Source organism: Phoca vitulina, unplaced genomic scaffold, assembly GCF_004348235.1.
Source record: "Phoca vitulina isolate PV1807 unplaced genomic scaffold, GSC_HSeal_1.0 scaffold20, whole genome shotgun sequence".
NCBI lineage: Eukaryota > Metazoa > Chordata > Mammalia > Carnivora > Phocidae > Phoca > Phoca vitulina.
Genome location: NW_022589723.1, coordinates 18,491,473 through 18,507,563, shown reverse-complemented (window position 1 = coordinate 18,507,563; position 16,091 = coordinate 18,491,473). Strand labels below are relative to the sequence as shown.

Sequence of the window (16,091 nt, the reverse complement as noted above, 5' to 3'; positions counted from 1 at the left end):
TCGCTCTGGAGTGAGCAGTGGTTGGTGGACTCTTTGTTGTGGTCTTCAACATGTTAGAGCAAGGCATCTCAATGGCCTTCCTGCTAGAGGGCTGCTGTAGCTCCCCGCATGGCAAGCTAGTTGCCAGAGTGTTGGTATGACCATAGCATTGGGAATTTGGTGTGGGTGGAAGCCATATTTTCTGTGGCAGGGGTGGAGAAAGAGAGGGTAGGGAGAGAAAAGGGTGTTCCAGCACGAGGGAAGGGACAGAGTTGTTACAGGTAAATTTTCCTGGATAGTTGGATCAGGTCTATCGCTGGTGACAGGTGCAAGAACAAATCTTTCCTAAGCACCCAGTGATACACTGTGTCTGGCCTTGCTCTTTAGGCAATTATTGGAGAACTGGTGGGTGTGCATGTGGACAGGTGTATACCCCACAAGGCTGGTATGCAATCTGGATGAGGGAGCAAGATGTTTAGAGAGTTTGCTGAGTAGGGCTGTTACAATGTGCCAAAAAGGAGGATGAAATGTGATGTCTTAAGGCCTCCATCACTGCAAAGAGGAGGCAAGACCATAAGGGGGGTGGGTTATGATCAGGGAAGACAACTATAACCATGTGTCTTGAGGTCTGTTTGCCATTGACCCAGGTCTCTGTGTCTCAAGGTCTTAGCATGCTAGAAGTCCCTGTGGACTACGATGAAGATTTCTGAGTCCAGAGAGGCAATCATGATTGTACCAGCACAAGCTTGGTTGCCATACCTCTGGTGGGGTTGCGCAGCTGTCTCCTGGGACACAGCAGACCTTCTGCCCCTTCCCCTCATGCCTCCCAAAGGTACCCTAGAGTTCAGATTGAGGCAGTTGTGCTTTGCTGCCCTCACTGCTTAAATGCTACTTTTTAATAGTAACAGCTGGGCTGGGTGGCTAGAGGTGACTTTTCCAGGGCAAGCCTTCCTCTGCTGCCCCCTGGTGCCCTGGCCTCTAAGAGTAGCTCTCTGCCTAACACACTCACACAGGGCATCTGGCAAGGTAACGTTGCTTGAAAAAAAAAAAACCCCTTGTTTAGTGCTGGTCAAGCTTCTACTAGGTTGCATGCAGAGGTCCTCCTTGAGAGGACACCGTGCCCTTGAAGCAGCCTCCATCCCTATCTAGCTGGTCATGCTCCTCTATAGGCCTCTTCTGGGAATTTCCTGGAGAAATATTAACAGAGTTGAAGGCCACTACACTGGAACTTCCCAGGATAGGAGTGGATCCTTCCTACCTCCTAGCTAAAGAGGGTCCTGTGTAAGCCTTTCTAGAAATGGGGTCTTGGCTTTTCCTCCAGGAGAGGCAAGTCCTGGAGGAACTATTGACCATTGGGCAGTAGGCAATTGATGGTGTCAGGATCTTTGAGTGCTCAGTTAGGAGTGGGTTTGGGACACTGGTTTCCCTAACAAAAGGCACCAACAGTGGCAGCCACTTCTGCAGAGAATGCCTTAGGACTTGATGTCTCTCAGTGTATCATCTCTTGATCTCGAGGCAGGAGCCCACTGTTCTGAGTTCCCAGCTGTTCCTCCCAATTCCTGAGATTGGGAGATGGAGCTTGCATGGCTGGGCAGCTTCCCAGCAGAGGTGGGGTCAGCTTCCCAGCAGAGGTGGGGACTCTGTGGTCCCATGTACCTGTGAATAAGTAGTCTGCCATACTGCAGGACCCAAAATGACACCAGACCACATTCCTTGGTGCAAACAGTTACATGCATGCAAAAAAAAAAAAAAAAAATGCCGGGCGCCTGGGTGGCTCAGTTGGTTAAGCGACTGCCTTCGGCTCAGGTCATGATCCTGGAGTCCCAGGATCGAGTCCCGCATCGGGCTCCCTGCTCAGCAGGGAGTCTGCTTCTCCCTCTGACCCTCCTCCCTCTCATGCTCTCGGTCTCTCATTCTCTCTCTCTCAAATAAATAAATAAAATCTTTAAAAAAAATGCCTTTCAAAGCTTCAAAGTTGGGACATTTGTAGGCAAAGCCCTTACAGATCCAAGCCTATTTCCTTCAGCCACACAGTGTTGACAACTGGGTGGATCCTTCATAGACAACTGTGTTTCCCCACCTCCACCCAGGTAGGTGAAAACTTGAAGCCTGCAAGGACTGGGATCCAGAATGGTGCCTCCTGATAGGGAAGGTGCAGAGCCATATGTCTCAGAGGTAGAAGCTAAGAATCCAAAGCAAATGGCCACAAGGCAGGGGAGAGCCAAATCAGAGCCAAAGGAGTAGAAAGACTAGAATGGATGGATAAGAAGAAGGGTGGGCTTTTATTTTTGGATTGAGGTGCAAAATACAAATGTCTACAGAATATGCTCCTTTGGAGGGAACCAGGTACATGGAATATAGGGCCAAGTAATATTTCAACCCCCTCGGGCCCATCCCTTCTGCTCTTTTTGTCCTTTGACTTAGAATTTAACAAAAACATTTGATTGTGTTCTAAATGCAAAAGCCCTGTACAAAGTACTTGGAATGGGGGAAAGAAAAGCATAAGGTGGCTTCTGCCTCTGGGAACATACAGTGGAGTTCAGGGCCTCTTTCCCCCTTAGCCTCCTCTTCCTCTTTCTTACTCTTTCAACTAGCATTTCCTGAGTACTGACTATATGTTCGGACATTTTTATTTCCTCGCCTTTTTCCACCCATAATTCCTCTCTCTTGGATCCCTTCCCTTTCTGCTTCCATTTCTCTCTCTCAAAAAAAAAAAAAAAAAAAAAAAGGCAATAAAGAGAAATCTGGGGACCTAGAAAGAAGAGAAAAGACTTTAAGGGAAAATGTACGCTTAGTTCTTAGTATACCTGAGTTGATTCTGCGACACTCAAGGGCTCTGTGTCCACATCACTTGCAGCTTGGGTTGGGGAGTCAGCGCTTCATTTCTTCCTGTAATGAACTTCTGCTGAGCGTTAGCCCCTTTCCATTTACACAGGCTGTATTTTTTTTTTTACAACTGCTATCTATTGCTAAATAAATTCAAGCTGGTTGTGGGTCTTACATCTACTCTATAAATGAGAGATGGGGTGATGCTCATCTGACAGTGACCAGATCTAAAGAGAGAAAGAGCCAGAGCTCCCCACCCTCTGGCTGGCTGCATCCACCCCAGCCCACGGCCCTCACCCCTCCCCCTCCTGGACAGCATTTGTGTCACAATCAAGCCAAAGGCATGAAGTCTTCTATGATGACAAACATTTTGGAGGCTAGTAAAGGGAAAAAAAAATCTCTAGGATCCTAGGTACTCTTTTCACCTCTTCTCTTGTTTTTTTAATTTGCTTGCTTGCTTCTCACCTAAGATGAGACCGCAGAGAGCTGTGAAGGATAGGAGGGGGAAAAGGGGAAAGTGGACAAGGGGCTGGGTTATGGAGTCCTACAGTAAAGGGTTGTGTCCAGCTTTACCTGGCTCCCAAACATCTTCCGTCCTACCTACTATGAAGCTTGGAATGCCACCATTCCTTTAGAATGGAATTTAAAGGAATCTAAGAGTCTTTCATTTAAAAACAGAGTCCTAAAATGCCAATGTCCTTGGGAGTGGTAACACTTGGGTGACAGTTTGAGGGGACAGGGGCTTTGTGGGCAGAGTCACCCTGAAGGGGGAGAGGAAGAGCACCAAAGCCAAACCTTACAGACTTAACCAGTTGTACATACTCCTGTCTCCTGGTCAGTGCTGTATCTGAGTACAGGGGAGGAGATAAGAGGCAGACTCGTATCAGAGCCCCCTCCCCGCAGGACATACACACCAGAAACACTGACAGTTGTTCAAACATGAAAACATCTGGCTGAAGGCTAAGATCCCTTCAGATTCCCACCCTACATTTTCCTAATTTCCCTCTGGAAACGACTCAAGTGGTTCCACAATTCCCACGTTTTCAGACTTCAAACTGCGTTCAAGTTCGCCTGGGACAGGTGTGTGTGTGTGTGTGTGTGTGTGTGTGTATGTGTGTGTGTGAATGTGTGACTCTATATTCCCAGGATGCGCCCAGGACCCCCACAGGGAAAAGTTTCCGAGAGCCTCACGACGATGCATCTCCTTCACAGGGAATCCGTGCTATTACTCTCTGCCCATGCGAGCGTACGCACAGATCTTTTCTTCTCCTCATGGTCAGTTTTCTATTTGTGATTAGTAATTGGCTTCTCTTGGTACGTTACGATCTATTACAAAAGCCAAACATTCAGAGGGCCAGCTGAAACGACAAAATTTGGTTATAATTTATGTTGGCCCCTGACATATATATATTTTTTTAATGATTTGGTCTCTAAGCAACTGATCTCTTAGCAACAAGAAGCACCTTTATAAAAGATGGCACACAAAGAGTGATTGCCAGAAAAGCCACCCGGTGCTTAAACGGCCGCGCATCATTAGCAAAACTCACCATCTTCAAGAGTCCAAAAACTAGAAGTGACCAGCAGACCCAGGTAACCTTGATATTTGCACATTTTCCTGAAAAAGAAAAAAAAAACAAACTCATGCAACTATTGAAGAGAACAAGATTCTTTGAAATATGTGCATTTTTTTGAGATTTTATTAGTTGGTTTTGGCTAACTTTTAATAGAATGTTCTATTAAATAACTGCTTCTTGATTTTGTTAATACAACTTGGACATAAATTTTGTGATCAGAAAACAGTTCACTCAAAATATTTCATTGACATGAGGATGGAAGGGGGGAGCAATCTATCCTTTTCAGAGTTTATTTCTGTAGGTTTTCATTTGAAGGGGAAAAAATCCACACAGTGGCAAAATAGGAGCATGCAGAATGTCACCCTGAGTGGTGTGCACTGCTGGGGGATTACATATATCCCCCCCAGGGTATTTTTAAACTGCTAAAATATTTAAAGAATAGCAAAATTATTTTACCTCCAAATTTCAGCCTTTTAATCCAGTTGTCAATTCCAGTAGCAAGTGATGGTCTTTTGTTGCAAATATTCAAGGACTGGTTTTTCTTTCTCTCATAGCACAAAAGCAAGCATTTTTCTATTTGTTTTCATTGCTGTTGGGAAAAGTTTCATTCTAAAACTATAAAGAGGAGAAATTCCAGCCGTCTATACCTTGTTTGCTTTTTCAGGTACCCAGGAATTAAAGACTTAAATAAATGTCTTCCTAGAAAATTGGAGCTGGAGATGATTAAGACTGTGTAATTACGAACCCACTTGGGGTACTCATGGGGCATAAAAAGGGGACGTTTTGTGGGAGTGAAATAAAAAATAAAAATAAAAATCTCCCTGATTGAGCTTAGCAACATTACACAGAGACATCACAGATCTAAGCAAAAAGACTTTAGATAATTGCAGTTTTGATAAACCCAAGTTAGGATGGTGATACTTTGTTTTTTATGAAATTGCATGTGCCACTTATCCTTAAATTGAGAGGCTAGCTGAAATAAATCTTTAGAACCAGAGGGGACAGGGTCTACTGTCATCTTCTGAGAATCGGAAAATGGATACTTTGTCTCAAATACAGAGCTTGGCAATGGGTCAGGGCATCCAGAATTGGGACAATCCCAGAAAAATCTGGGACTTATTAATGTTCTGCTGAGAAAAGGCTCCTTATCAGCATGATATGATTACACTTGATTTAAAGGCTGCTTATGACTTGTATTTCTGTTACTGCTAACAACCTGAGGCAGAAAGGATTTCTTCTTGTGATTGTTTTTGCTCAGAAGTTAGCAACTTGGGTATTTTAAGTTGAATTGCGGAAACTCTTTTTAAAGCAATGTAATATGAAAGTACAGAGAAATGTATAGCTTTGTCACTTAGAGCTAATGATTTTATGTACTTACATTGTAGTGTGAGCATTATTGTAGAAACATGTCTATAGCTTTAAGTTAAGGAACTTGGGTAAATAACGGTAAGATATGGCTTTTGTTGGCTGCGTCTGGATACATTTCCAGTTTTAGGTATATCATGGTCTCCTAAATATGAAGGGGAAAAAAATAAGCAAAGATATGGTAACATACTGCAAGTGGCAGCTAAGTTGTTGCAGTGGTTCTTGAAGATTTTTCAAACTCTGTCCTTTGAGGTTTGTGTCATCTATGTTTTGTCTACGCATAAGGAAACAAAGAGGGCCAGCGGCACTGTAGAGCTTGTCATTTTGGCTGTCTTAATGAGCCATCTGACTAATAATAAGATGGACAAACAATGGTAAGATTTGAAATCTGCAATGAAATACTCTGACTAGACTGGGCATTATAAAGTAAGCCAATGCATTCTGCTGTGTCGGGATTAGTTACTTCTGAGATACACACAGGTACACATAAGTGGTCTCAATACAAATCATAAACCAGAAAATCAAAACAATCCTCTCCATTAGCGAAGGCTTCCTAGGAAAAAGGGCAGTTTCAGTTTCATGAATGAGAATTTCCATCATAATCTTTATTTTGTGTCTTGATGGCTTGATGGCTCTTTTCCTTCACACTTTGGCTGGGATTGGGTCGGTGGGGGTGAGGGCGTGTTGGGGGGAAGGGGTTAACAGCCAGCAGACCCACTCCCCAACATTCCTGCAGCATGGGAGATCGGTGCTGCAAACGAATCCGTTTACTCTGGACACCGTAATACCTGAATTGAAATGATTAGGCAGGAACTTGATCAATTACTACTTTTAACAGAAAAATTTTAACCCTCCTAAAGGAATCATACTTGGGATAATCTAGTCTTTCTCTAGTGAGAGGGAAGCAAGGGGGGAAAAAAAAAGAATACCTCTGGAGCAGCCACTGTGGGCTAGACACTTTGCAACGTGCAGTTCTGTTTAATCCTCACAACAGCCGGGCAAAAGCATCAGCATCTCCATTTTACACATGTGTAAACCAGGTTCAGCAGTTTGTCAATATGTTACCTAAACATGCTGGGCTTGAAACCCAGGGTCGGTCTGACACCCCTCCCTGTCCCCCCTCCCCAGCCTATGTGCTTTCTTGTGCCACAATGGCACCAACAATTATTTTAAGCAGACATTTAAATAGTCTCTGCAGTCTTAGTGAAGCAAAAGCTCTGAGTAGTTGGGCTGGCAGTGGAGATTCAGGTAACTTTTCACGGAAGAGACTCCTTACCCCCTGGTTCTGTTGGCTGGGGGGTGACTCCGATCCTGCATTTTCAATGTCTGCCACAGGCTATGAACTGGACGTGGGTACTCTCGGCTGGGCTGTGGCAGTGGTGGCCCCCGGGTGTGTCGCCATTCCTTGCCATGATGTACATCCCAGATGAAGTGGGGTGTAGAACTCTTTGAGGGACACTTTCTGTGAGGGGCTGGCGGGGGCATCTCCACACCACAACAGTTAGGGACTGCACGGGTAGAGAGGAAGCCAAACCAAGATCCTGAATGGGTCAAGCAACCTGCCACCAAGTTAAAGTGGTGGGGAAGAGGACCCAGGTGTGGCCAGAGCAGGCAGAGGGTGAAACGACGCTACAGAAAGCAGAGCTTTGCCCCGAGGACCTTGCTTCAGAGTTGCAGGACTGCAGTGCCCTGTCCCCTCTGGTTCTAAAGCCTCTGGCTTATGTCGTTGCCCCCTCTTCAGGTTTCCCTAGCAAAGGGATCAGTCTTAGATAATTTTAAAAACTTCCTCAGTCAGTTTTTGGGTAGGAGAAGATTTGTAAAAGAGTTCAGCTATGACTAGCCCTGAAACAAAGCACCCTACACATCCCCATTTCTGTTGATCCTTACATCAATCGGCTCAGAGACCTAAACTATCTTGCCCAAAGCCAGACATCTTGTGTAGATGGGACTCGAACTTGGGTCTTTTGATTAGAAACCCTTTGGCTCCTTCCTAAAACTGGAAAATATGATGGTATATAGGCGATGTAGAGTCTAAGATGTTATATGGATCCAGAAAGGTTTGGAGCTGATGGTGACATGACCTGCCTTGAACTTTGCATGATCATCAAGTGAACACTGGGGGCAGCTCTTCACCGGCTACACTGGAGTCCATCCCTGGAGAAGGGACTAACACACCAATAGGTATAAGAGGCAACCTCCCGCTTCTTTTTCCAATCCCTCTCTGCTGGGGTATGCTTAAGGGTAATCCCTCCAACCATAAGTCAGAGGGCTGGTGCACAGCTTAGGAAGTCTGAAAAGAATGCATAGGGGATAGGTTCGATTTTTGTACAAAAAATAATGATATTCTTTGTGCAAAAGCATCCCAAGTAATTCACATGCCTCTGCTTCCCTGAGTTCTTATCCCCAATAAGACATGCATATACCGTCTTTGAGTTCCTGCCTTATGGTTGGCATATAGACGCCACATACCTGCTATGGCCAGCACAGGCCAAATCCCCTTCTCTGTAGCGTGCACAGGAAGCCTCCTCTCATCTGGCATCCTTGGGTAGAAGAAGGGGGCCACTTAAATCATTTCCTTTCTTTAAAAAAATCATCATTTTTAATTTGGGAGCTGACTTAAAAATTGCTTAATTTGCACTTATCATTTTGAAGGTGAGGGGACTGAGTTGAATGATATGCCCAAGGTCTATGCAGCTAGTCATAATGAAGGATAGAGCTCTGTTCTCCTGACTCCCAGTCCAGTGCTCTTTCCTCTGTATCATTATAGATGCTAATCCTAAGGGGGTGAGAATACAAACTATTACCCCTAGTTTACAGATAGAAAAAATGAGGGCATATTTCAGTTTAAGGACAATTGCCACTCAAAGTAGGAAAATTATTAAATCCATGAAATTCATTTAACACATCTTCAGGATTAATAATTCTCATTCCCCCTGCTAGATACAAATATGCAGAGTTCAGTGTTACAGTGAACACAGTGGAGTGTTTAAAGGTTGTTCATCCTGTTGATGATATAATTTCTCCCTCATGTGAAAAGTAAAGAAGGGGAGGGGAAAATAGTCTGCACTGTTAATGAAGCCTGGCATCCAAACAGATTATGCATTTATGGAATCCCTTAAAAAGATAAACCAGCATGTATCTGCATATTAGGATTGTCACAGCCAAGCCCCACACCAAAATAACAATAGTCCTGTTGGACAAAGATTTTATTTTCTTAGAGATTATTACAACCCCCATGCTTGTGTTTGATACTGCCTCAAAAAAAGATCTAGCAGAAATACACTTGACATGCAAAAGCAATTGTGAGAACTCCACAATTCTGACAATATTTCTAAAAACTTAGTGGGAATGTGTGAACTCCCATGGATGGAGCTCTCTGTGCCAAGTTCTGTGCTAGGACCTATACATAGGTTTTCTTATTTAGTGTTCATGACTTCTGATGTCAGTATTCTAAGCACAATTTTCCAGATAAGGCACCTGAAACTCTTTTGTATTTAAAGAACTTGCTGAAGGGGGTAGCGCCATAAAGTGGTGTTTATTTATCCAACATATGTTTACTGTACTTAAATGATGTGCCTGGTACTAGACTAGATGCTGGTGATATAAAGTTAAATAAGACATGGTCCTTGTCTTGAAGAAGCTCATAGCCTTATGTTATTCATTTCCAGTTAATGTGGGAACTTCTATTCAACAGAGCTAGTTTAATAGCAAATAAGATATTTACAAGCATATCCTAAAAGATTTATCCTAGAACACACATCTTGAAGGTTGGAAAGGGTTAGAGAAGAAATCCTAGGATAGGAAACTAGAGGCCTCGGGTTTATAATGAAGGGGAAAATTGAAGATTGGCAGAATGTTGGCATTCATGGCATGTAGAATAAAGCAGGCAAAAGCAAGCACGAGAGCATAATCAGGTCACATAAGAGGGCCAGCAAAGCTTGGGTTTCAGCTCTTGGCTGAAAGAGTTCCATATGGAGCAATAGTGTGAACAACGACACTGGTGATACAGGACACTGATAGATGGATGACCTGAAACATCTGACAAAGGGGTTCAGATTTAGTGAATAGAAAATGGGGAGCCAATACAAAATCTGCTGGTGCAGGCTCCTGGCTTTTGAATATCACTCGATTGTGGATACCCATGACAAAAATTGCCAGAGTAAAAGATTCTTGTCCATGTATTATTGACCTTGGCCGAGGGATTCTACAGGCTAGAAGATCAGTCTTTTGATATCCTTGACTCAATCAAAAGTGAACTGATGTGGCCCTGGCCTGAGCAATAGCTGCAAAAGATAGAGCCCAACCCAAAACAGGTTCGAAGCGAATGAGGGGCTAGGCTTGGTGGTTTAATGGGAGAAGTGAAGGGGGCAAGGAAACAAAAGGATGGTGGAATCCCTAGAAATAGGAGAAGTTAGGAATTAGCTACCCGTTTAGGTAGAATTATGATGAGCTTGTTTTTAGATACTCTAAATGTGCCCATCCAAGGGGGGGACATTTCCTTAGAAATGTTAACTATGTGCCCCAAAGTACAGATCAGAAGACAGATGGAAGGTGACTAGAGACTTTAGAAGAGAACCAGAAGCAAACTGGATCACCCAGGTCCAAGATTTTCTGTGCTAAGGCAGCAGAGGAGTAAAAAGTGCTTAGACTTGCAAACAGTCCATCAGACGGGTGAGAGAGAGGTCACGGATACCCTCCAAAAGCAATGTGGGTGGAAGAGGAAGCTGGGAAACCAGACTGGGGTGTAGGCGCCCTGGGGGTGGAATACCAGAGCCTAGTCAGGCCTCCTGACCTGCAAGCTCATGTGCTACATGAATGCCAAGATGAGCCAGTCTAAAGACCTGGCCCTCACAGAAATCCAGTTTGAAACCTAGCTGTCTGACTCAGTCAGCCTGGGAAATAGCCAGGTTGGGACAGGAGGAAAGAGCATGAACTTTGGAGTCAGACAGATGCTTTTTAATCCTTCTGTAGACAGAAGCCAATTCTGAGACCATTTCAAGGAGATTTAATCTCTCATTTCTTCACCTTTAAAAGGGAACCACTTCTACTTATCTTACAAGGTGTTTTTGTTTTCTTTTAAAGACTAAAATGGGATTAAAATACCTATAAAATATTGGGGGAGATGCTCAGGAAATACCCACTTCTCTGGAACAGTGGATTGTTTAGCTATGTTACTCAGAGTCTTGGAGCTCTTCAGAAATTCCCCAAATCAGTTTTGAAGGTGGGGGTGGTGGGTTCTGGGGAGGGAGACAGAAGCTGGTAGAAGGAGGAGCTCCAGCTACCCACACTCGACTCTTACTACAGCACTGGGGTCCCAAGAAAATTTTATTTCAAAAGGTAAGGGGAGCAAAGACAAAACTACTGTCACTAGTATAGTAGCAAGGTTTCAGGATGCAAGGTTAATACATAAAATTCAATTGTATTCTTATGCACTAATAGCAATCAATTGGAAAATAAATTTTTTTAAAATTCCAATACAGTAGTCCCCCAAAACATAAAAATACTTAGCAAGTCCAGCAAAAGATGTCTAAGACCTCTACACTGAAAAGTACAAAACATTGCTGGATGAAATTGAAGAATACCTAATAAATGGTGAGATACATATATATGACATAAGGCTCAATACTGTTAAGGTAACAATTCTTCTCAGATTGATTGTAGAGTCAATGAACTGCCAATTAAAATTCTGACAGGCTTTCTTCTTTTTTCCTTTTTTTTTTTTTTTTGGTAGAATTTCATAAGCTTATTTCTAAAATTTATATAGAAATATGAAGAGCTAGAATAACCAAAGTATGTCATTTAAGGACCTTTGAGAAGCAGGCAACAGGACTAGATTAGACATGCAAGAGATTTATAGGGGAAAAGACTGGGAAGGATAAAACAGGAGGAAGCAGGAACAGGTATGGAAGCAGTCAGAACACAGTGCCGGTCTGACACCTGTGAAGGGAGAGAGGGAAGGAAGAATTGTATGGAGAAGGCTTCAGACTACATTGTAGTTCTGAGCAAGAGTTTTGGCCAGAAATGGGGAGTCCCCAGGCAAAGATTTCCTGTTGGAAGAGTCCTGCCCTGCCTGGGATGGGCTATAGCACTAGCACCCCCACTATACCTAGTCACTGGTTAGGAGCTACCAGAAAGTGGGCTTTTCTGTGAACTTAGTGGGGAATCCATAGGGTAGGGCTGTCAACCCCACTTCCAACAGCAGGTTCGTTTGAAGGAAATCTGAGCAGTGCACCTCCAATGGCTACCGTGCAACGTAATTTTTAAAAAGAACAGAGTTGGAGAACCTATCTTCCAACTTGCTAATCTTACCTTTTATATTTTAAGACTTACTATAAAGCTACAGTAGTCAAAACAATTTGGTATTGGCAAAAAATAAACATAGATCAATGGAACAGAATAGAGAGTCCAGAAAGAGTCCCACACATATATTGCCAATTCAAAAAAAAATTTTTTTAGATTTATTTAAGAGAGAGAGAGCATAGAGGGAGAGAGAGAGGGAGAAGCAGACTCCCCACTGAGCACAGAGCCCAATGCAGGGCTCGATCCCAGGATGCTAGGATCATGACCTGAGCCGAAGGCAGACGCTTAACTGACTGAGCCACTCAGGTGGTATCTTTAACAAAGACACCAAGGTAGTTCAACAGGAAAGGAAAGTCTTTTCAACAAATGGCACTAGATCAACTGGATATCCATAAGGGAAGATCCCCATCAACCCTTACCTCACACCATTCAGAAAAAATAACTCAGCATGGATCAGGGACCTAAAAGTAAGTTCTAAAACTATTAAACTTCTTTAAGAAAACAAGAGAAAAATCTTTGTGACCGTGGAGTGGCAAAGTTTTCTTAGAACACACACAAAAAAGCATGAACCATTAGTAAAAGAAAAGCTTGATAATTGGGCCTATCAAAAATTAAAAACTTTTGATCTTTAATAGACATTAGGAAAATAAAGTAGACCACAAACTAGGAGAAAATATTTGAAACACATATCAGACAAAGAACTTGAACTGAAAATAAAGGTTTTTAAAAATCTCTTAAAATTCAGTAAGACAAACCAATTTTTATTTGTTTGTTTGTTTGTTTTTTTAGAGAGGGAGGTGGGGAGGGGCAGAAGGAGGGGAAGAGAGAGAATCCTAAGCAGACTCGATGCGGGGCTTGATCCCACAAGCCTGAGATCATGAGCTGAGCCGAAATCAAAAGAGTCGGGACACTCAATCAATTGAGCCACCCAGGCACCCCAAGACAAGCCAATTTTTAAAAACAGGGAAAGTATTTGACCAGACACTTCACAAAAGAAGATATATGAATGGCCAGTAAACTACTAAAAATGTTCAAAATCATTAGTAATCAGGCAAATGCAAATTAAGACCCCAATCAGATACCTCTAGAATGGCTATGATTAAAAAAAAGACTGGCACATACCGAACAGTTGGTGAGAATATGGAGCAACTGGAACTCTCATATACTACTGGTGGGAATGTAGGGGTACTTGGAAGATAATTTGGCAGTTTCTTAAAAAGTTAAACCTATATTTACCATACAATGCTCTTGTATACTAGTGTTCATAGTAGCCTTATATGACATGGCCCAGACTGGGAAACAACCCAAATGTTCATTAACAAGTGAATGGTTAAACCGTGGCTTGACTATGCAATAGAATCGTACTCAGCAACATTAGGGAACAAACTGTTGATATGCACAGCCACAATGAATGACTCTCAAAATCAGTATACTGAGTGAAAGAAGCCAGACAGAAAAGAGCACAGATTGTAGGATTACACTGCTATAAAAATCTAGGACACACAGACTAATTAATAGTGACAGGAAGCAGATCAGTAGTTGCTTGGGGGACAGGGTGGAGGAAGGGATGGGTTACAAAAGGGTGATGGAAATGTTATCTTGATTCTGGCGATGATCTCACAAGTGTGTACACATATGCTAAAACTCGTAAGACTGTACACTTTAAGTATTTGAGGTTTATTGTATGTCAGTTACGTCTCAGTAAAGTGGTTTAAAAGGATGGAGGGAGATAGGGTCTGATGTAACAGATGTAACCCCCCCTATACACCAAAACGGTTTGAACGGTGTCCTAGAAGAAACGTAGGGAGCAGTGAGTCTGCTACTTTGCTTTCCCCTTTGTCTGTTTTAGTATGGACCTTTCCCTCAGGCTGGGGGAGGGAGTGGAGGGAGGAGCAATGCCCAGAGCCCACCAGGACCAGCCGTGGTGTTCCAGCTCCCTTGAGCACGAGGAGGAGAAGGCAGGCCAGCTGCTTGGGCGGCCAATCAGCCAATGAGGTCACACAGGGCTCAGCATTCAGGAGGGGTACCCCCTAGGAGGTTTAGTGCTCTGTGGTCCCAGGACAGAAATTCTTAATCATTTTATCTTTGAACTTGTAAGCGCAAGTCCAATGGGATAGTGGATATACTAGGAACCTGGACCCTTAGCTCATGCAGGGTCACCTCTTCTGTGGCTTCCCTGGGAACAGAGACAAGTTCTCTGCTGCCTAATCCTTCTCCTCCCTGCCCAGCTGATACTGCTACCCTCTGCCCGTCAGTGGCCCAGGCATGGGACAAATGGGGCTGGGTGCACAGCCAGGGGACTGAGTCACAGGGTGGGGGCCCCTGGGCAACTGTGAGGGTCTACACTTGCCCATCGAATATCCTTGTGCCCGAGGTAGCACAACATTAAATGGCAAATGAAAGACACCATGACAGGTGAAAAGAAAGACTGCAAAAGAAAGGAAAAGTCCTTTTGCCTGCTTTCTGAACAAGGAAGGGGCTCTGCATTTTCATTTTGCACTGGGCCTTGCAAATTCTGTGGTCAGTCCTGGCTGCAGAGCAGCCTGTTCGGGATCACTGCACTCCTTCCCCACCTTGCCTGCCCAGGGGGCTCCAGGTACTGATTGTCAAAGGAGAGGAGCTGGACTGATTTTACTCCAGAAAGCTTCCAGTGCCCATCAGGGGAAAGATTTGGCTCAATTCACCAGGAGTGACAGAGACCAAAACCTGTGATGGAGAGTCTGGAATGTAGGGCAGACTTGCTCTCCAGAGTAGGAAGTATATCAGGGTAGAAGCAAGGCAAGTCCTGCTCTCATTAGATTCTTCTGGTTATAGTCCTCTCTGTTCTTTGATTTCCTTTCCAGTGTGGAATAAGGGTGGAAGTCCCAATTTGTTGTTTTGAAAAAAGTAACCATGACAACAGCCAAGTCCACAGAGAGAGTAGTAAAATGCATCAGGCTCACTTTCAATACCTTGCCTTTCCTTCCAGAATGAATGTTTCTAGTCAGACAATGATCCAGCCGCAACAAAAGACCAGACCTTAGAGAAATTTCATGTGTCTAGCCCATCGTAGATTAGTGGCCGGACCTCTTTGATTTGCCAGTTCTTTGCCTCCAGCTTTTTCCACATAGTCCTGGTCAGGTTTAGAAAGCTTATTCTAAAAGGGCAAGAGCAGATATGAGCTCTTTTTAGGAAACAGGGCCTACAAATCTGTTAAACTCGTGAATTTAGAAGTAAAAATAAACTTGGAAAGTTCCATTAAATGAGTCAAGGCACGATAGAAACTTTGGACTAGTCCTTGACTCCGTGGGTTGGAGAAGGAACCGGCAGAAGCTTATCCGCCTCCATCTATGTGAGGAGGGAAGTGCTTTTCCTTCGGCTTGGCGGGGAGGACCTCTCACCCAGCCCTTCTCGGAGGCAGGATGAAGCAGTATAATCTGCAAGGGTGCTGGCTGGGAAGGGAGGCCTGGGTCTTTACCCCAGTCACTGATGAGCTGGGAGACCTTGGGTACATAGATTCACCTCTTAGAATACGCTAAAATTCGCGGCTCTGTCGGCATTTATGCAAGTGACTTTTAGGGAGAGGAAAGCATTGTGCATGTAATGTGACGTGTGAGAGCATTATCACATATTCCTCTTTGCCCTTCTCTGAGCCTGGCAGGGTAGGGCTGGATCTGGCAGGTTTTTGCCCAGGGAAAAAAAGCTAAGTCTTCCTCAGCTGGGTCTGGGCTGCACATCAGGTCAGATTTACAGAGTGAACAGAGGCTTAGTGCACCTTGGCACAAAGGAAACCGACTCTTTTTCTTAGTGTTGGGGGAAACTAAGATTTGCTTTGTCTCTGAGGCTATAACTAGGTTTGTCAAGTCCTGTCATAGTCACTAACCTGTAGCCTGGCACTTGGCCTGTTGGGCATCAGGGTATCTGAAGCTCAGAGAGCTACAAAGGTCAGGCAGGTAACGATGAGGGTATAATGATTGAGGGATGGAGGGTGCCTGCCCCTTCGAAAGGGTCAACAGACTGTGGCCACAAGGGAATGTGAGTCTAGTGTGGCCAGATCCTCTGAGTTTT

The 16,091-nt window shown here is 43.9% G+C and overlaps 1 protein-coding gene across 6 annotated transcripts in view; it reads left to right on the top strand.

Moving 5' to 3' along the window:
- LOC116640812 (aromatase) overlaps nucleotides 1-16,091 on the top strand; it is a 129,440-nt gene that overhangs the window by 57,278 nt on the left and 56,071 nt on the right. Inside the window, exon 1 of one of the 6 annotated variants that reach the window (XM_032418069.1) lies at nucleotides 3,320-4,395. The exons of the other annotated variants lie outside the window; for them this stretch is intronic. The gene's annotated coding sequence lies outside the window, so the exon portion shown is untranslated. Of the gene's footprint in view, nucleotides 1-3,319; nucleotides 4,396-16,091 lie in introns of those variants that run through there. 6 annotated transcript variants of the gene reach the window in all.